Source organism: Anser anser (assembly GCF_964211835.1).
Source record: "Anser anser genome assembly, chromosome: 1".
In the NCBI taxonomy this organism is placed as follows: domain Eukaryota; kingdom Metazoa; phylum Chordata; class Aves; order Anseriformes; family Anatidae; genus Anser; species Anser anser.
The window spans coordinates 93520428-93542006 of record NC_139720.1 but is presented as its reverse complement, the minus strand read 5'-3'; the positions used below and the strand labels follow the sequence as shown (position 1 = coordinate 93542006).

Here is a 21579-nt window from a genome sequence, read left to right as displayed (position 1 = left end):
TTGGTTAATTAAGTTAAATTTCACAACAAACCACTTATTAAGTTAATGATTTCAGGTGATTTTTAGTAGTGGTAGTTTTGTTGAAGACCCTAAATAATAAAAGCAACACTCTTCCCCTGTAATCTACTCTGGGTTACACTTGTGCAAGTTGAAAGCATGTATTAATTTTCTTCTTTTTAATTAAAGCTGGCTTCTGTAACAGGGTTTGAATTTGGTTAGTACTCTTTAAAGTAGTGATGTCTTGATCCACAAGTGAAAATTAATGTTTTCTCTGTAAACAATTAGGAAGATTGTCTGCTTGAACAGATGAGAAGCTAAACATAAATTGTGCATGGTGGTATTGAAGAAACTCTCTGCTTATTAAGTCTGTCATTCTGGAAACGAAGTAGCCTTGAATGAACAGGAGACATTCAGGAGATCACAGTTCTGCAGGGAGATTTTCACAGAATCACAGAATTATCTAGGTTGGAAGAGACCTCCAAGATCACCTAGTCCAACCTCTGACCTAACACTAACAAGTCCTCCACTAAACCATATCACTAAACTCTAAATCTAAAGGCCTTTTAAAGACCTCCAGGGATGGTGACTCAACCACCTCCCTGGGCAGTCCATTCCAATGCCTAACAACCCTTTCAGTAAAGAAGTTCTTCCTAACATCCAACCTAAACCTCCCCTGGTGCAACTTTAGCCCATTCCCGCTTGTCCTGTCACCAGGCACGTGGGAGAATAGACCAACCCCCACCTCACTACAGCCTCCTTTAAGGTACCTGTAGAGAGCGATAAGGTCGCCCCTGAGCTGCCTCTTCTCCAGGCTGAACAATCCCAGCTCCCTCAGCCGCTCCTCGTAAGACTTGTTCTCCAGACCCCTCACCAGCTTCGTCGCCCTTCTCTGGACTCTCTCGAGCACCTCCATGTCCTTCCTGTAGCGAGGGGCCCAAAACTGAACACAGTACTCGAGGTGCGGCCTCACCAGAGCCGAGTACAGGGGCACAATCACTTCCCTAGCCCTGCTGGCCACACTGCTTCTTATGCCAGCCAGGATGCTGTTGGCCTTCTTGGCCACCTGGGCACACTGCTGGCTCATATTCAGCCGACTATCAACCAATACTCCCAGGTCCTTCTCTGCCAGGCAGCTTTCCAGCCACTCTTCTCCCAGCCTGTAGCACTGCTTGGGGTTGTTGTGCCCCAGGTGCAGGACCTGACACTTGGCCTAGTTGAACTTCATACAGTTGGCCTCAGCCCATCGGTCCACCCTATCCAGATCCTCCTGCAGAGCCTTCCTACCCTCGAGCAGATCAACACACGCACCTAACTTGGTGTCATCTGCAAACTTACTGAGGGTGCACTCAACCCCCTCGTCCAGATCATCGATAAAGATATTAAAGAGGACTGGCCCCAGTACTGAGCCCCTGGGGACTCCACTAGTGACCGGCCTCCAACCAGATTTGGCTCCATTCACCACAACTCTCTGGGCCCGGATATCCAGCCAGTTTCTAACCCAGCGAAGCGTACGCCAGTCCAAGCCCCGAGCAGCCAGTTTCTCGAGGAGAATGTTGTGGGGAACGGTGTCAAAAGCCTTACAGAAGTCAAGGTAGAGCACATCCACAGCCTTTCCCTCATCCACCAAGCACGTCACTTTGTCATAGAAGGAGATCAGGTCCATCAAGCAGGACCTGCCTTTCATAAACCCATACTGACTGGGCCTGATCGCCTGCTTGCCCTGCAAGTGCCGTGTGATGACACTCAAGATAATCTGCTCCATGAGCTTCTCTGGCACTGAGGTCAAACTAACAGGCCTATAGTTCCCCGGGTCTACCTTCCGCCCTTCTTGTAGATGGGCGTCACATTTGCTAGCTGCCAGTCGACTGGGACCTCCCCTGATAGCCAGGACTGCCAATAAATGATGGAAAGCGGCTTGGCCAGCTCCTCCGCCAGTTCTCTCAGCACCTTCAGGTGGATCCCATCCTGTCCTGTCGACTTCCGTACATCTAAGTGCTGTAGTAGGTTGCCAACCATTTCCTCATGGATAGTGAAGGCCACATCCTGCTCCCCACCCCCTTCCACCAGCTCAGGGTACTGCGTATCCAGAGAACAACTGGTCTTGCTGCTAAGGACTGAGTCTGAAGTCCCACCTTCATCACTGGTGCATGCTGAACCCTGCACAAAGCTTTTTAAAAGTGGCAGCAGTGCCTATTGTCAGCAATTTTAAGGCCTTTCCAACTCCTAGTGTAGCTGTCTCATTGCTTGAAGCCCTCGTATAGAGGTCTTAGGCAGTTTTCCTCAGTTATGTCCAAAGGGAAGCTCTTTGCAGAGTCTCCCAGTGCTTCTTCGACACCATAATTAACAGCAAAAGGGAGAATCTCTTCCCTTGGTGTTTATTCATACAATTGGAAAGGTGCTCATCAACATCCTCCCTTCAACAATAATAACAACTTAAAGACTGAAACACTTAGGTAGGTTCTTTGTGATTTCCCTAGGCTTTGGGTCAGGCTGTGTCCACTTCTATGTGCTCTGTCTTTTCCTCCTACTTTATGCATTCAACCTTTTCAAGTTTCTAAGAAATTTATTTTGAGACTTTGTAGATTCATTTAATTTGTTATATGGTAAAGAAAAATAGCTGCTTTGCTAAGCTGGCATTACTGGCAATAGGTCAAATTCTGTCGGCAGTTTCTCTCTTCTTTGTGAAGAGTAGTTCTATTAAAGTACATGCGGATTCTTCTTGTTCCACTTTTGAACAATTTGAAGCAGAATTTAGCCCACTATACTTAATTACATGAAAATCATCTTGTAAAGGTCTCATTAGTCTTTCCATTTGGGCTACATTTTTTCTACATTAATCGTTCTACCTAATATATGAGTGATATTGGATCTGGCTGTTTACATACAGAGGGTTTATATTACAATACTCTCTGAATCCCTGACTGTTCATGGGGTTCTTTTTGATAGTGTTAGAACTTGGTTTAACAAAGGGATAACTGATCTCAAAACTATAATGACTCTGCACTAGAGAAGACTCCTTTAAGTCAACAGGTGCCAGTTGATTTTTATCTATGCTATGAACTCTGCAACATGTGTGTGTCTGGTTTCCTTAAGGTTCCTCCTCTCACCAGGGCCTTAAATATTACACACATTGATGGCAGGGGACTCACGTAGAAGCGTACTGATTTTACTTCAGGGTCGTTGTGCTGTTGGAATTGCAAACATTAGTGTTTATGGCAGTAGAAAGAAAAAGAGCAAATTTTTCAGTCCTTGGACTTCCAGTGTCTATTTATGTTACCTGTTAGCAGATAATGCAGTGTCTGAAGATGACTGCCCTGGGCTGTGTTCTTGTCACTCCTTCCTCCTTGATATCTGATTGGATAATTGGAAAGAAATCCTTCTAGGGGAAACTGAATTAATGTAGGAAGTGGGCAATTATTTGGGAACAATCTTGTTTGTTAATTGGAATGATATCTTAATAACTCAACATATAATTTTGGATACTATGGGACATAGCGTTCTAAACACTAAGCCAAAAGTGATGTTTTCATCACTTGTACTTACGGATATTTTATGACTTGTCTTTGTTCTGTAAGACAAATATCTCCATCTTACCCTCACATAATGAGAACATTTGTTCATTTATGCTTCCTCCATCTTTCCATAAAGTGTGTTGGATACCATTTCCATCTTTAAACCTTTGAACTATTTGTAAACTAGTGCTGTGTGTTGTGGTAGATCAGCAGTCATTAGTACAATTGGGTTCCAAAATGGTTTGGGCTAGAAGAAGATATAGCAAATATGCAAACATATGAATAAGCAATTATCTTTCCCTATTTTATTTTATTTTATTTTATTTTATTTTATTTTTTATTTCTCCCAGTCACGTCCATTTTATTACTTAGAACTAGGGAACAAAGTCTCCTGAATGCTGTATAACTTCCGATCCTGCCAGGTCATAAAGATGTATCAGTCCTGTCAAAGACACTCATATAAACTTATCCAAGTTTTTCTGTGGCCTTACAAAGCCTAGAAAATAGAGCTTGTGAACCCTGACTACTGATGCATTAGACCTGCTGAAACACTAATAAGATTGCAGACTGACTGATTTCTACCCTTTTTCTCCAAGGAGTGCAACAGTTGCTCATAAATGACCCAAATAATTTTTATTAATGGGCCCAACATTACTTTCATTTCAAAAGAGACAAATCATTTAATAAAATGTGTGTTCAGTTGTGTTCATTAGTGCTAATCAGTAGTTCATTAAACCTTAATCATATCAATTTCGGGCCACTAATATTCAGGTAGTTTAATAAAGGATCCAGCAGTAAAAGAGCACACATTGCATATTCAGGAGCATATTCATCCACAGGAAACCCTGCTTGAATACATGCTGTCCATTCAGCTGAGTATCGGGGATGTGATAATAACAGATGAAAGCAAAAAAAGGTATACACGGTAGAACAGAGAAAGATCTCTGAAGAGAGATCTCGACTAATTAGAGGGCTGTGCAATCACCAACTTCATGAAGTTCAACAAGAGTAAGTGCCAGATTCTGCACCTGGGATGGGGCAGCCCTGGCTATACGTACAGACTGGTGGACAAGAGGCTGGAGAGCAGCCCCACAGAAAGGGATCTGGGGGTTCTGGCTGACAGCAAGTTGATTGAACATGAGCCAGCAGCGTGCCCTGGCAGCCAGGAGGGCCAGCCCTACCCTGGGGTGCCTCAGGCACAGCACTGCCGGTCAAGGGAAGGGACTGTCCCGCTCTGCTCTGCTGGCATGGCCTCACCTCAAGCACTGTGTGCAGTTTTGGGAGCCATCATGTAAGAAAGACATTAAACTATTAGTGTCCAAAGGAGGGCTACAAAGACTGTGAGGGGTCAGGAGGGCAAGTCATGAGGAGCAGGCAAGGCCACTTGGTTTGTTCAGCCCAGAGCAGAGGAGGCTGAAGGGAGGCCTCATGGCGGCCTGCAGCTCCCTCACGAGGGGAGCGGAGGGGCAGGCGCTGAGCTCTGCTCTCTGGGGACAGCGACAGGACCCGAGGGAACGGCATGGGGCTGGGACAGGGGAGGGTCAGGCTGGGTGTTAGGGAAAGGGTCTGCACCCAGAGGGTGGTCGGGCACTGGCACAGGCTCCCCAGGGCAGTGGTAACGGCAGCAAGACTGCTGGAGTTCAAGAACCGTTTGGACAATGCTGTCAGACACATGGGCTGATTTTTGGGTGGTCCTGTGTGGAGCCAGGAATTGGACTCAATGATCCTTGTGGGTCCCTTCCAGCTCAGGATATTCTGATTATATGATTCTATGAAAACAAAGCTGATATAGTTTATAGCACATACCGTGCTTGTATGTTATGAAGCCTTTGTCCCATAGAGTCAACTGTTGACTTTGGTGTGAGTGCAGTTTGATCAAGGAGTGGATACAGGCTGAAAATTTTGACTGAGGGAGTTAGGTTTTTTTTTTTTAATTATTATTTTTTATTTTTTGAAATAGCAGAGTAACACACTGATGGAAATCCCAGGACAAAATCTAGATATATTGGAAAGGCTTAGTATTTTGAAAGGATGATTTGTAAAACACCATGTTGGAGAACGCTGCGTATAGCCTCTAGTGCATAAAGTAATTAATGTGTAAAATTTTAGGATATGAGCAGTGACATCTGACGCCACTGCTATTAATGTCTTCTTCAATGCTTCTGACTCAAGCATAGTCCTTTTCTGAGATTTCATACTATGTTCCAAGAAAGGCTGTTACTAGTTGAGCAATTTGCTCTGGATGTGTGAAGTCCACACAATGCTACAGACAAAGCCAAACAAACATGCTTCGCATTTTACTATTTATGTATTAAAAAGTCACTCTGAATTTCATGGTTTGTGCTGAAGTCTGGATAATAAGATAAGAGTGACTATTATTGATGCACTAGTTTTGTGTCAGAGCACAGATTTGCCAGAAATATCATGAGTGGTTTTATTTCAGTTAAAATTTTAGATTAATGCACGTTTGTAAAAGCACATCAGTTCTACTTGCTTCTCTGAACCAAATGAATGAACAGCTGGTTGGAAACATAGAGATTTAGGGGGAAGCCTGGAATTATTTGCTGCTTATTCTTAAGGTATATTCTTCTTTGAAATCCAGTGGTAGTTTCTGAGATGCTGGTTTCTGTATTCTAGGTTACCATAACTGAAATAGGTGTAGCAACACATGAATGTCTTCCCTCTGAGAAACGCACTGTACCATTTTATCATCTGGTGCAATAGGATGCCGTCATACAGTGAGATCATCCTTCTGATCCTGTCCAGGTAAGAAAATTATTGTTTGATTCTAATTGGACCTGTACTTTAATCCCCTTTTGCACTAACATCTCTTCTTTCTGTCTTAGAGAGACTTGATATTTATATTGAATTTTCATCCTATATTAATACATTTTGCCAGAAGGAAAACATGAATTTGTCTTCCCTTCCTCTGTAGATTGAAAACCATATAGAGCATATTTCCTTTTTTCTTGCTCTATAATCATCCCTTCGCCCTAACCCCCTCCCCCCCTTTTGGGGGGTTAAATAAAGAAAATAAAATGTTATGGGAAAGGAAAGGAAAATGTAATGTATTCTATACCAATTTCATTTAGTAAATGAGTTTCCAGGCATACCAATGAAATAAGGGTCATAAAAGTTTCTGCTAAGATAACTATATTTATCAAGTTTTTAGTAAGCACCTTTGTATAGGTAAGTAAATGGTATATTTGTTTTCCCAGCCTACTCATGTCAGAAATGAATTAAACGCATATAGAACAATCCTGGATAATTTCTGTTTATCGTCTTGATAATTATTACCACGGTATATTCATCTTGCTGGTCTGAGGGTCCCAACTCTGTCTTGTCACTATTGACTGGAGGCTCATGTAACACATCACTTTACCACCTCTCTAAAAGTCTGCTTAAATAAAGCTGGTATTACAATAGGCTGGTAATGATTTTGCGCGCTGGAATAAGAGCTTATGATGATATCCACGAAGCAGCTTGTGTTCAGACAGTGTTGTCAAACCTGCATTGTATCACTGGGACTTCCAGCCTGGCAGAGGCAGGTTAGAATTTTAGTACAGTGTGGTATTTTCTTCTCCTGCTCTGTTGTCATGACATGGATAGCAAACAATTCTAATGGAGACAGACATGTCTGTGCAATAGGCTGGACTTCCTGGGCAAAAAAAAAAATATTCTCAGATGTTTCTACTCTGGCCTTTCTTTTCTCTTCCTTAGAAACACAGGCATATAATGTGGCAAAGTCTGAAAGAGGAGGTTAGGTAGGACTGGAGGGAAAAGACAGCTCAGACCAGGTATAAACCATATTTGGCAAAGACACGATAGCTTCTGAGAAAACATTTGGAGGATTCGCTTAAGACGTGTAATAAGAAAGTGCCTGGTTTTTTTTGTAAAGTCAGAAGAAGATGAAAGCAGAGATTTTGGGGATATCCTAAAAACCATCAGCAGTGCAAGATCTCTAACATACATTTTAGGATATGCTGTTGGTGAAATGAACAGCAGTTCAGCCTATAAAAGACAGATGGTGGACTGGCATAAGATTCTGTTGTGCCTGAACTGGTTACACTTATGAATGTGGCATGTTGGATATCAAATAATTCAAAATGCAATTGGTCTGAACTGAATGTGAGGCCTCAGGTAGGCAGTTCTTCTGGAGTCACTGGCTGTGTTCAGCAGAAGAAATCAAAGCTGTATTATTGTAGGTGGGGTTGCTTCCCTGCTCTTTTTTTTTTTTTTTTAACTGTCTTATGGAACCTTCAAGGAAAAAAAAATGCAAAAAAGATCCTACACCTTATCTATAGTACGCTTTTCCTCTGTAGCCTGGGATACCTGGGGTATGTTGACTAGTTGAACAGTATCAGAATATAGATAATAACGTAATGAGAATCAAGGATGGAAGAAGTGTAATTAGGAATGTATGTTGCTCATAAAAGTTGTGTCCTCGTATTGCTCAGGGCATAAAATAATCTAAACATAGGATTTCTTTGCAAAATATTAAGAATCTTAGCTTGAAAGACTAATTAAACAGTAGGTTTAAGAATAACGGTAAGTAGTTATCTGGAACAGACGAATCCCATGTTTTATATAGACTAATAAAGTAGTATGAACAGGATATATTTCCAAAACTGTCACTAAGGGGGACCAGATGATGTGAGAGATTGCTAATATGGTGTAGAACCATTACATTTCTTTCATTGTAGTTCAGGAAATTTTAATAAGAAGTGAGCATTCTCTTTTTCCTTAATGACTGTTTGATGTCCTACATGAAATCTGTGTGGGCTGGTTTTCATTCTAATACTTAATAGGCAGACGTCCACATCGTGCATTAAAACAGCGTGTTAATTCACTGTTGTGTTCCCTATAGAAACCAACAAGGGAATGGGGGCTGAGCATTGAAGCTGGGGGCTAGAGACTGAACCTCAGCAGATAGTTTGTGTTACTTATCAAACATATTTTAAATAGTTCAAAATGCACATTTTTGTTTTGTCTTTTGTTTTGCTAAGGTGTGGTTGTGTTTCTGTGTTTTATCTTTATTTCTGTAATTGCCTTTAACTTGGTGTCAGCTCTTCAGCTAGTTGAAATGAGTTCCATAAAGGTGGCAACCTGGATTCCTTGTTTTCAGGGCATTGTTTTCCCCATCTCTGAGACTTTTTATGGACAGCCTTCATTTTCGTTTTAGTCTCCTCCATTGTTTCTTGAGTTTTTTGAGAGTATGTTTGTTTTGTTTGTATGTTTGTTTGCTATTTGTTAACCTGTTGCTTTTGGTGGACCTCCAAATGAGTTTTGTTCTCCAAAACCCTTTCTTAAACACCTGTTTTCAAAGGAACAGTTTTTAAACTAAACACGTTCTTTCTGTACTCTGATCCACACTATGAGAATCTAGTGAAAGAAGTGGAAAAAGCATACTGAGATGAAGAAGGGTTCTTTTTTTGTCTTTTAATTAACTGATAAAAAAAAAAGTGTATTTGAAGTATAAATAAGACTTGGCTTATTTGAAGTTTAAGATATTAAAGAAGAAAGTTAATAAAAAGATATAAAAAAATATAAGGAAAATGTTAGTGAAGTGTAAAAACTCCAAGAAGGAAAAGTAGTAAATGAAACATGAGAAACCAAGTTAAGTTTGCAGAATGTTAAAAATATATATATACAAGAAATCTGCAGTCAAACGAAGGGTCATTGGGACTACTGGAAAACCTGACAGGGGGTGGGGAGGTTATTGAATGAGGTTAATGTTGCTAAGGGCTGAAATGTGTTGTTTACAATGGTAGTACAAAACAGGACCTCAGGATCATCCATTGGAGACTATGATTGGTGTCTTGTCTGTGAAGACGTAAAATAAGAGTTACAATACATTAGACCTGGGCAAATTAAAACACCAGCTGAATTACATTCACAAGGATTCAAAGTATGAAAGGCAGGAAATTGGAAATCTGATGGCAGAATATAGAAGAAAGTACTGTAGAGATTAATAGTGTTTCCTGCATTGCTGGAGCTGTAGTGTGGTAGTAGTATGTTGTCATAGCAATGCCTGATTTTAAGAAAATGGAGATTAAGTTTGCAAACACTTCTTCGGTTGTTGGTGTTGCTACCTTTTTATATATGTTCTTTGGTAATGGAATACACAATCATAATAAATCAGCAGAGTTTGAAAATGGGCCTAAGAGATTTGGGAGCAGAAACTGCAGTGAAAAATTATAATGCGAAGAGTATTCATGTATCAACTAAAGTCCATGAAAATTTACTCAGAAGTGTTGAGTTTGTTTTGTTTTGGTTTGGTTTTGGTTTGTTTTTCCCAGTAAACCTGTCCACATAGGCTTCGGGAGAAGTTTTGCAACTGAAAAGCATGGCTTACAAGAAATGCAGTTATTTCTGTGCTGGGTGGGTTTCAATTAATTTTCATTGTCTAAATTCATCTTCTGTTTTCCACCCACTTGCTGTGAAAACTCTAAAGATGCTGGTGTAGGACCGTTGATTGAATGGGAGAATTGTATCTGACAGTCTGAACTAGTTTACAGCAAGGTTATAGTAAATAATATCAGGAAAAAAAGGGCTTTGGAACTCACTGTGCAAAGAATCAGGTCTATGACTGTAGACATCATTTTAACTAGATGTTAGGCTTGAGTCTCTGATGCTTGGCATAGGTTGTTCACAGGAAGTCTGCAAGGCAATCTATGTATGTACATGTTGTAAAGGAAAGTGACCATAGGCAAATGGCAATGGGGACTTCTGTTGGTGAAGAAATCTCGAGTTCTTAATGTGTGTTTTAAATACGCAGAATGGGCAGTTAAAATTTTGCATGGACAGCACTTAAGAGCAATTTCTTATTTTTCCTCTTCTGCGGTGGATCCAGCTTAAGTTGTTCTTGGTTTTTGTCTTACATTTGATTTTTATTCTAAGGATACTTTTCAAGTGATGGGTTTTAATGATATTTGGACAAAAAAATTAAAAGATATTTTTTCTCATCTCTGTCTGACACTGCAGACAGATGAAAAGATGTGACTAACTGAGTGGATCAGTGTATCCCCATAACTTGAATCAAAACAGTCCATGAAACTAAAGGCTGTGGCTTTGGTCCCTTCTTTCTGATCCTAGCCTAAGGCAGACTGAAAGATCAAAGCTTAGCATGTCACCAGGTATAAAGATGATTTATTGCTTCTCTGCAGTGTTCTACAAATCTGATTTTCACTGTATGGAGCACAGAACTAGTTGGATGGTAGATTTTTAAATAAAGTGTTGGTAAATATTTGAATAATTGAGGATGAACTTTGGAGACAAAACCAGCTAGCTAGTTCTTTGGCTTGTCATTCTTCTCTCTCATGGCTGATGTAAGTAAATAAAAATGCATTGGGCCACCTTTACTCTTCCAGATACAGCCATGAGTCAAACTGAATGTTTCATCATACCATTTCCCCCCCCACCCAGCAGTTTAGGAAGTCCTTTGACAGAGTTTCACTAAGTTAAAAGGAGACTTCTTCAGAACTCCAACGTTTTCAAGAATGAAGTCCTCATCTGGGGCAGCTTTCTCTGATGTTTTCTTTAAAACCGACCCTTGTAATCATTAGCTGTGAATTGCAGAAAACAGCAAGGTCCATTTTTGTGTTATGTGGGCTTATTAGCAATCATTTACATCTTGGAAGGTGGAAGAAAGAGCTAGTGAATAGCGCTTTTTAAGCCTCCATAAAGATGGAGTGTTACTTATTTGCTTCTAGGGTTTGTTTCTTTGGAAGTAGAAGCAGCATTAGATACAACTTTGTCCCAGGTATAAACGCATTACGGGAATTTTAGCTCAGGAGACTCCTACTCATGTTTCCTTGAAGCAGGTTATAGCTGGAGCACGTAAGACTTGTGAGCTAACTAAAGGTTGAAGGGAGGTCTGGTTGTTGTAAAAATGTAGTCAAGCCAGAGGCTGGAAGGAGAATGGGAGGAACTTGAACAGCAGTTTGCATGAGATGCATGAGTGATGCAATGACTTGCAGTTCAGTTTGGCTTAACAAGATGAGTATTCTATTTGAGGATATAATCATACTTTTTTTTTTCCTTTTTTATTCTTTTTTTTCCTGTAGAGGAAATAATACTTTGAATAAAATGGCCTTCTTCAAAATTATTATTTTGAAGGTAATGGCTTTGCTTACAGACATGCAATGGTTCCACCTGAGAAGTACAATTATTTATATGATGTTACCACCTAGTGTCCTGTTCTCACAGATATTTTGAAGATCCCCTGGATAGTACAACAAAATATTTAATGTCATTGTTCATGTGCCAAGAGCTGGGTTTTCAGTTTCCTTTGAATCCAGATGTCCAGGGGAAGACTGTTTCCACTACAGCATCAGAATAAATTACAGAGTAAAGGTATTGAAGTATTGTCCAAAAACCTCCGCAGTCAGGTGTTGCCTTTGTGTATGCAGGTACAAAAATTACACAGTCTATATGCCCATCCTGCTGAAACTGTTTAAGGATCTCTGGTGAATTACTCCGGTGCTTAAACAGAAAGGATTCAAATTATTTATGTAGAGCTCTTCTGGAATCTATCTTCACCATGCCCAAAAACGCATAGCTAAACACATCTAAAGCACGCATCTAAACATAGCTACAGACAGAAAATATATCTGTCTCCAAGAGTTTGGTAACTAGTTGAACATCTCGGTTCATGTGAACCCAAAACATGATCTGAGGGATAAGAAGTGAACAGGCTATATTTACTGTAACATAGAAATATGACAAGTTTGACCTCTCTGAATTTCTAGATTTTCTTGCATCAATTTTTATTTTATTTTATTTTTTTTTATGTAAAGCTCACTGCCAGGTCATATGCAAGGTATGGTTTATGGCAGAATTTAAATTAAAAAAAGGTGATGGTCATCTGGATTGGAAGATATTCCCTATATAAAGAGCAACATGGAGTGTTTGAGCTAAAAGAGCAACTAATATTCAGTTGCTTTCTGAAGCCCAACTTTGAATGCTTTGATCATATATCGAAATGTTAAAAACAAACAAACAAACAAAAACCCTCCAAAGTAATGGTGTAACTCCTTTTGTAGATGTGAATTTATTGAGACATTTGGCATTGCCAGCATTTTCTGAATGCTGACAGGTGCAGATCTAATGAAAACACGCAATAGTGGTAAAATATATCCCAAATGCTGCCTTGCACTGAGTTCTCTGGATGGCTTTGCTAGATGCCTGGAAGCAGCACAGGTAGAGGCACTGTTTTGTGACAGACTCACTAATACCTCGTGTCCTGCCAGAGAAAGTGATGAGTGGGGTTAATCTCTGTGAAGCTCACAAGCTGGGCTGAATTTGCAGGACCCAGGTTCTGAAACTTGACTTGCTTCATGGGACTGCACATGCCTTTGGCTCAACACATTATATATGTGTATAAATTATGCCATGAAAGCCTGTAGTTATTCATTCCAGAGCTGCTAAGATGCTTTGATGTGCTTGGATTAGATGGTGAAGAAACTGTAGCTCAGCTGGCAATATCCCACAGAGGGTAGATGCGTGCATATAGTATGAATATAAATTCTCTTTGAGGCCTTACAGAGAAGCAAGGTTTACATACAGATCTGGCAAACTATTTTGGGTTTCTGAAAAGTGGAGTGTACAACAGAAAGACTGTATCTGGAGCACTGCTTTGAAAATCACAGGTGAAAAGCAGTATGTGCTCTAAAGAATGAGTAAAGCACCATTTTGTATGTGGTGAAAACAGGCAGAGAAAGGTTATGGTGCTGAACAAGGAGTTTGCCGTGGTGATAAATGAAAGGAACTGAAATGCTGGTGACTTCTCCCAGGTTTCAAACAACTGGAACAAGTCCAGGTTCATGCCCTGCCCTCTGCTCTATGCATCGTCTCAGCCATGCTTTGCTTGTCTCTGTAAATTGCTCATATGTGAGAGGGATAAGACACTTATAACAGAGAGAAATCAACATTTATTTATTTATTTATTTTTATTTGTCGCCACAGGCTTATCCAAATGCTGACAATTGAGGGATTCTGTGTGAAGGAGCACTCATCAATGTGTTTAAGCTAAGTAACAGCAGCGATAAAAAGCCCACCATGAATTTTATTAAGCCATGTTAATTTTCTGTCAATTCTGGGAGCTATAGGTTTTTTTTGGTGTTGTGTTTTTTATTATTATATTTCTTGCAATGATTTCTGTTTCAGCTTCAAAAGGAGAGAGAGAATTTCATCTTTCTAACAACAATTAAACACGGTTTGAAGGATCATAGCCTGGATGTAATAGCCAGATTCTTGAAATTAATTAACTGAGAAACTAAGTGAATAATTCAAAACAAATAGCTTTCTTGACAAATCGACCCTCCAGCATTCTTAGCAATTTCACTGGGCAGATCATATTGTTGTTGTCATCTTTGTATTAGAATAGCTATCGCTGGTTTCAGCTTAGGTTTTCTTCTAGAGGAAACTCTTGTCCTTTCAGATCACTGTGAAATGTGACTGCATTTATTTTGTGGGTATTTTGAGGTTCCTTTTGTCCTGATGTTTGACCTGTCATCTTGGGTTTAGAGGTTTGGTTTTTGCTTTTTGAAATACACCTGTTTCTGTGTATACAGCAACATCTTGAAATTGTTGAGGTGAGAACAATTTATTGTGCAGTCTTGGTCCAGCATCTCAAGAAAGCTATGCCCAAGCATAAATCGTTCTATTCTGGTTTGTCAGGTGTCTCCCTGTGCCAGAGAAGAACCGATCTCAGCTGTGATCTTCGTCTGACCTTTTAAGTGATCTCTTAGAAGGGGTGCGTTGAGTCAAAGAGTAAGGCGTTTAGTTTTATAGTTTTGTAGAAAGTAACCTGTAGAGGAGAGTTTTGATGTATTTCTGAGAATATGTACCAAAGAAACAGTATAAATAACTAGAGTTTTCCAGGTGCTGAAGCCATATTTCTTTGTTGTAGTCCAGAGATAACAAATGCATATTTGAGGCCACTCCTTTATCACTTTGATGAGGAATTGCACAGGAAATTAGGACAAGGAAAGCATCATTTGCATTGCAGCAGTCTACTTATGTATGATATTAAAGTTAACAAGTGAAAGGGGAAAAACAGGAGGCAAGACTGATGTTATCACTGGTCATATCACAATATCAGAGCCAAGGATCACATACTCTTCTTCTTAAGATGTTTGTGAAAACACCTCAAAGACCCTTCACCGAAGAAATTGTGGCAATTGGTGGGATTATTTAAGTAGAGTTCACTGTTGTTCAGCTCTACTTAGGACTCAGAAGTTGGAAGCAGGGGAGTAAATTAATTATGATGAGAAATAAAAGGACAAAATAAAACTTTGAGTATCTAAATATTCTAAAAAACTACAACAAGAACCTGACACTTATCGTGTGACTGTTCCGTTGTAATCTTGGCAAAGACAAATCCAGGACAGTTTCATTTCATCTGTACTTAGAAGCAAGGAGTGTCATTTTGCGCTGAAGGTTAGGAGCTATTGATATGCTATGGGAATTAGTGGCTCGTTGTGGGGCAAAAATGTGCAAGGACCTCCAAGTTGGCACATAAAGCGTGAAATACTTTTCCTTCCTGCTAAACCTAAAAAGAACCAACATCTAGCCTGAACTGGTTATTTATATTTAAGAATTTTTGGAGCCTTTCTCCCACTCCCTGTAGGCCAACTCCTGACTGCTTGAAACCATTTAGGGGATGTGCAATGAGAGAGCTCCCAGATGAAAACAGAAAGCACTAAATGAGCATGTGCTAGCTGTATAAAAAGATATTAATCAGGGATTTTTTTTCCAATGTATACATCTGTGGATCTTGCTCTTAAAAGTATTTATTTCACGATTAAGTATTCACAAATGATGATTTTTTTTTTGTGGTTGTTGTTCGTTTGTTTTTCTTCATCTCATCACTTGCAAATCTTTACATTGAGTTTATTAATAGAAAGCTGTGACAACTTACATAAATACTTTGAGGATGCATGTATGCTTATCTAAGCATAAATTCTGGCCAGAAGTAGTGGTAGAGCTAGCTACAAAATGAGTAGTCACTTAAGGATGTATTACTGAAGGTGTCAACATCTAAGGCTGCAGAAAATTAACCAGTGGGGCAAAAGCTGGGCCAGCATAAATTTCAGGATATTTTTCATTGCTTACTATTTTGAATATCCTGAATACTTGTATAAGAAGCAACATCAGATTCCAAATGAAAGCAAGTGAAGACAGAAAATTCATTTTTAGATTAGAAATTATTTGAGTCAGCATAGACTTGTCCAGAACAGTTAACAGAAGTCATCCCTGCCTTTCAATTCAGTGAGATCACACAAACACCTTAAAGTAAAGGGGAAGAAGGAGGATCTGGACTAAATGACAGTCTTCATAGGTGATGGTAGAAAGTAAAGGATGGTTGCTCATTAGAAACAATAGTCCAAAATTGACCAAGATAAAAAGCCAGGTAAGTAAGACATTTAATTCTAATTTGGCACACATTTCCTCTCATTAAATTTAAAAGCAAGATAAGCTAAAAGTATTTTAAAGATAATGAGAGGATTTACATTTTTTTTTAGGAAAAAAAATCATTTTATGATATCTGCAGATGACTAATTGTGTTGATTCCTGGAGGAACTGAGTTACTCTTCTGCTTTGGAACTGGAAAGATAACAAAACCATTTAATGTTGTAAAATTTAAACTCTGAACAATATCTTTACCTACAATCACTTCAAAGTTATAGAAGCCTCAAGCTAGATGCCTATCAGCATTATCAGATTTTATGGTGATTTTTGTTGCACATTAAAAAAAAAAAAAAGAAAAAAAATAATTTTCCTCCTGAATTACACTTGTGAAACATCACTTCTGAAATGTATCGCAGACTGAGATTTATCTCTCTGCCTTTTGTTCACTGCATTAATCTTCAGGTCTTTTAATAAAGGTGGGGAACAAAGGGTCGGGATGACTCAAAGAAATGGTAATGGGATACACAGAGCCTTTCACCTGTAGGTCATTGGATCAAGTCCAGCCGGGATGAATGTTACATCAAAGCGTTTCTACCCCTCTATTACTCTGTAGCTCTAAGGGAGATAAACCAAAGGATCTATTTCTGCTTTCTAGTAAACTGGTGGCCAGTGCTGGAAAAAGCTTCTGCCACTCTGATCCAGGTCAGTAGTGAGGGCAGGGGCTTGGAATTGGCCTTCCACATCCAGCTAACTGTGACGAGTGGCTGAAACATGCTGAGGAGAGCCGCAGTGGAGCTTGCTTCATTGCTGCCTTAACTGCAGTGTTTTTCCTTTTGATCTGTGTAAGATCATAATTCAGCCTCCTCAGCTTAGCAATGACATAGTGGAAGGGAGAAGAGAGTATGTTAATAATAAACAAACAAACAAACCCAAAGCAGAAGTCAGATGTGTCTAGATCCCAACTGGCAAGAAAAAAGGGCAAAAATAAATGAGGCATATTTAGCACTTGTTTGTGTGAAGTCTCTACAAACATACACTTGCGAGTAGGTGTGGCCTGTGAGAATAGGGAAGTGAAATCAATATACACTTAAGTTGTTCAGAGATTTCCAGGATTTACTACAAAAATGTATAATTTCTTGTAGAACCTGCTTTAGAGTGATGCCGTTAACACAAGACCCTCTGGCTCCTGTAAACTGAAATGAAATAATCAACAGAATTTTCTGCTGCAGTAGCTTAGTTTCTCATACTTGGTTTGTAAATGCTTGGAAGTATGTAGGCTTTTGTTATATACTCCCTAACTACTGAATAAAAGAGTTAAAGAGCAGATACAGAACCAGGAAAAGGATTTGCCGTTTCAAGAAGCAAAATGGATCATTTTACGTATTCTTGTAACATGAATGTCATACTGTCTGCTACAAAAAAATGGCACATTCTTTGTGCACATTTCCCTTTCTAAAGCAGGTAATTGTGCTTTCATCTTCCCTTGGCTCATCAGAGAGAAAACTGCATGTTGTTTAATTTCTGTCCACTGTAGCAAGGTCTATCCTTTTCCAATTGCTCTGTTACCATCTCTCACTAAAACTAGCATAGTAATAGAAATGTAAACATTCAGGCACAGGGGTGGCACATGTGTCTTTTATTTGGCTCTATCAGATGGATTCTTTAAATGAAACATTCTTCTGCATACGTTAACGAAGAAACCAATATAAACTTGAGGTGGGGGGAAAAAAAAGTCCTCGCCCACTTCTTTGTTTCATCCACTGGTTTGTCAAAAACCCCAAGGAATTCAGAACCGAATATGAATGTGATGCTAAAAGACCATAAGAAAACGGTTTTCTGATGCTCGGGAAATGATGATACAGTAATGAATTACAAAAGTATTTGTGGGTGCGTTGTTTATTTCTTTTTAAATGGTACCTGAGGGAAGGAATCAGTTTTTGACAAAACTATGTCCACTGCAGTGTTTCCTCTGGCCAAGGGAGATCGAACAGTGATTCTACTGACTGTAAACTAATTGGTAGTTCCTTGAATGTGGGGAAAATCACCAAAGCTGTGTGTGTGTGTTTGGTTGTGTCCTTCCAGACAGTCTTCCCCACCTCCCCCCCTGGAAAAGGCATTTATTTCTACCTCGATAACATCTAGCAGAGCCCAGCAGCCCCCCACCGCCCCTCAAGGCGGCTCCAGTTGATGGCAAGGCAGTAATGAGATTTAAGCACTGGGGGCTGCCTCTCACATCTTGGCTGCCAAGGCTGCAGCCATCCCACTAGCTTCCCTCAGGAGGAGGGAAAGCACTCAGCCGCACGACAGGGAAAGCTCAGTTGCACGCAGAACTGGAGGTATCCACTCACCACAAGCACGGCTGGTACATCGCACAGCATGCACTCGCGTGGCCAGAAAAGAGCCTGGAGCTTGCTTGTTGGGAAGAAACGAGCTGTTGGAGACCGGTTTGAATTGTCCTTGCAGTGTCTGTACCTGACTTGCCATCCATTTTTAGCGTTTAATCTGCCAGTGGATTTTTAGGCTCACAGTTAAGGTTGCTAATGATTGATTAATCCAGCTGAGTATGGACAGAGCACACCAGGCAGTTATAAATGAATTGCAACAATTTCTCTGATGCTGCCTCTCTCAATGTGCTCCGTCTGGGGCACAGATGAACAGCGGTGGCTCCATTTCTTGTCTTGACCCTGAGCTAATTAGGACAGATCCCACTCACTTCTTTCCTCTGAAATAGAAAGGAGGATTTAGCGAAAGTTCTCAAATGAGTAATTTCACCTGTGTTTTTGTTGTTGTTTGGGCTTGGTTTGTTTCAAAAGCAGAACGCATTTGGGGAGTTTCTGTAAATTCACTGCACTTTGCAGCCAGGAGGGATTAATAAGAGCTAGGAGGTACAGGTCTCGAGAGGAATAGTTTATGTGTTTGACTATGTGCATGTGTATGATAATGAGTTTTGTTCTGAGTTTTTGGCCGTGCGTGTGTTTGTTTTTAGGTGTGGTATGTTTGTTTGTTTTTAAGGAGGATAAGGTGGGGATGATCAGATAAACCTATGCTTTTACAGTCTAACATGTTCTTTAGTGCAATATGTGTCTGGTTGCAAAACAGAAATCCATGCCTATCATAATGCTTGGCTGATTTCTAAATCAGAAGGAGGAAAAAAAGAAAGAGAGAGAGAGATCTGCACTGGAACTCAAGCTGCACTGCTTTCCTGGAGAGTATTTTGTAAGGAACGTCTGCCTGTAGATATGCCAGAGGTTCCTTCCTGCTGTATCTTGCTGTTGTACAAATAGCATAATTGTTAGAAGGGATCACGTTTAACACAGATGGACTTGCTCAGATTTTGAGGAAAGCAAGCTTCAATAATATACTATCCATAAGTTTCTTATTATCGTCTATTCTTGATGATCACCAGGAACCTGTTCTGCACACTGGCAACTAGAAATATAAGATATTGGGAAATCGGTAGCTGCTGATTTAGAATAGTAGTTAGGGAACGGGGGAGTGTGGAGTGGCAAGATATTGCTCTTCTGTCATCAGCAAATCTTACTAGAGAAATTTTTAGCAAATAAAAGTCAATTTACCCTTACAACTGCATATATTCATTTATCCATACCACTTGCTGTTTGCTCCATGAACATCTGGAAGGAAGATGAGGGTGAATGTAGGGAGGAAAGCTTTCAAAAGAAACAATCATCACTAGAAGAGAAATCAGAGCTTCTGCATTTAAAACAGCTTTTCTCTGAAACCAGAGGCTAATGTGTTTCTAGGTTGCTCAGATGCTAATGTTGACATGTCTCTTTAGGTTTTAATAGTTAACATACATATTAATGAGAATTTCATTAAAACTTGATTTCATAAAAAAAGTGGATTATTCTTTTTATTTGTTCACTTGAGCTGACTATGTTCCGTGTTGAATAGATGCAACATCATGTAAAATTGCCACACGTGGCAACTACTTTATTACGTGCATAGAAAAACAAAACATTTTTCAGATTACGGGCATTTGCACAGAACAAGAAGAGGGTGAACGCACATCTTATGTAATGACTGTCAATTATCCTGCAGAACAGGGTAAGGTGCATAGGAGAAACTGGAGGATAAAACTAAAGGACAACTAGTATAGCAGGTGAACAGAAGGCTAGTGTATTCTTAGTAAAATGTTTTTCCCTTTGTTTCTTTTTTTTTTTTTAAGTCCTTAATTGCTCTGGGTTTCTTTTCCTCAGATGTGTATATCATGACAAAAGTAAGATTAATTTCCAGCTATGTGATTAATATTGCATTCATGGCCTGCTTCTGATTTTATGTATCTTGTTTGTGTTTATGTAGCACTTGTTGATGGGCTAGCTAGTGTTCTTCACTTTCTCTAATAGCTTTACTGTAAATGATTCTTTTACAGAAAACATATAAATACTATGATTCCCAGCATTATGATGTCATAGCACCTATAAATACTCAAAGAACAGAAATGCATCCTTCTAAATGGAGAGTTTATAGTACTCTTGTGGATACCTTCCAGCTACAGGATGAGCAGCTCATAATTCTTTTTTGACAGAATAAATGGGAAATCCATGATTCCTATCAAGTTCTGTAGAAAGGCCCAGACACCCAAATCCATATGCCATACTTCGCCTTGTACACGTTTGAAACAGTAGCAGTCTTAATTGTTATGCCCTGGGGAAACTTCAAAACTGCTGTTGGCAGATACAAGTGATATTAACAAGACAAATATGTCTTAATATATTTACCAGGTGATTACTGCTATTTTAGGAGTAGCAAATTATTGTATTTATTCATCTGTGATGCTTCTCTGGGAACAGAAGGCAAGCTGGGTTTTTATTTATTTATTTATTTATTTTTAATTTGAAGGAGGGAGGGTTAAGGATAGCGAAGGGGGAAGGAGGAGGCAGGTTTAGATAGTTCTGTGGAGGCAGTCAAGCTGCATAGTTTACCATTAACTCTGTTTCAACAGCAACATTTAAAGTTGCAAGCTTTTAATTCTGTGTATACGAGTGATTTATAATGCCACATACCCTATGCGATAGCATATGTAGTCTCCAAATGTTTCATCTGTGTCTAGGCATTCTGTTTTTTAAATCTCTGCAATATGTTGAGCAAGCAAAGGACTCACTGTATAACTTGTTTTTGTGCGTGTTTGTTAATATTTATTAAATGTTAAATATCCCATCATGTTTCTCTCATCAGCACTTCTTTTTTTCTCCCTGTTTCTTCTCGCCTCTTCCCCAAGACATTATTAACTAACACTTAAATTGTGTGCCACTGTATGTTTTGACTTTGGTAGCAGCTGGCTTAATGAAGCTAAATCAACCATACCGTTTTCAGCATAAATTCTTCAACCTATAGCTACTCACAAGAATGAAACAACGTAATTCCCCCCATGCTTTTAAAACCTAAACTTTATTTGTGGATGAGCAAATGTAGTTGTGACATTTTGCGTGGAGGCTGAGTGTGGATTATGTTACCACTGACGTGCTAATTCTGCTTTTCCTTATTTTCTCTCCAGCTGGAAATTTCCCCAAAAGGTGTATATAATGTTGAAACCTCTTTATGGGATTCAGTAATTTATAGCGGTGAGATGCTACTTTTCCCATAATATGCAGGAGGCCACAACTGAAATTGCAGAATCAAAGCCTCTGTTACT

General features: G+C 39.6%; 1 protein-coding gene across 10 annotated transcripts in view; it reads left to right on the top strand.

Annotated features, from left to right (window-relative positions):
* The window catches only part of LOC310892987 (uncharacterized protein), a 592327-nt gene that overhangs the window by 232067 nt on the left and 338681 nt on the right, over positions 1 to 21579 (top strand). For 9 of the 10 annotated variants that reach the window (XR_014578609.1, XR_014578610.1, XR_014578611.1 and 6 more), the window contains one exon: positions 6150 to 6278. The gene's annotated coding sequence lies outside the window, so the exon portion shown is untranslated. Of the gene's footprint in view, positions 1 to 6149; positions 6279 to 13478; positions 13494 to 21579 lie in introns of those variants that run through there. The other variant, XR_014578617.1, reaches the window with a different exon arrangement.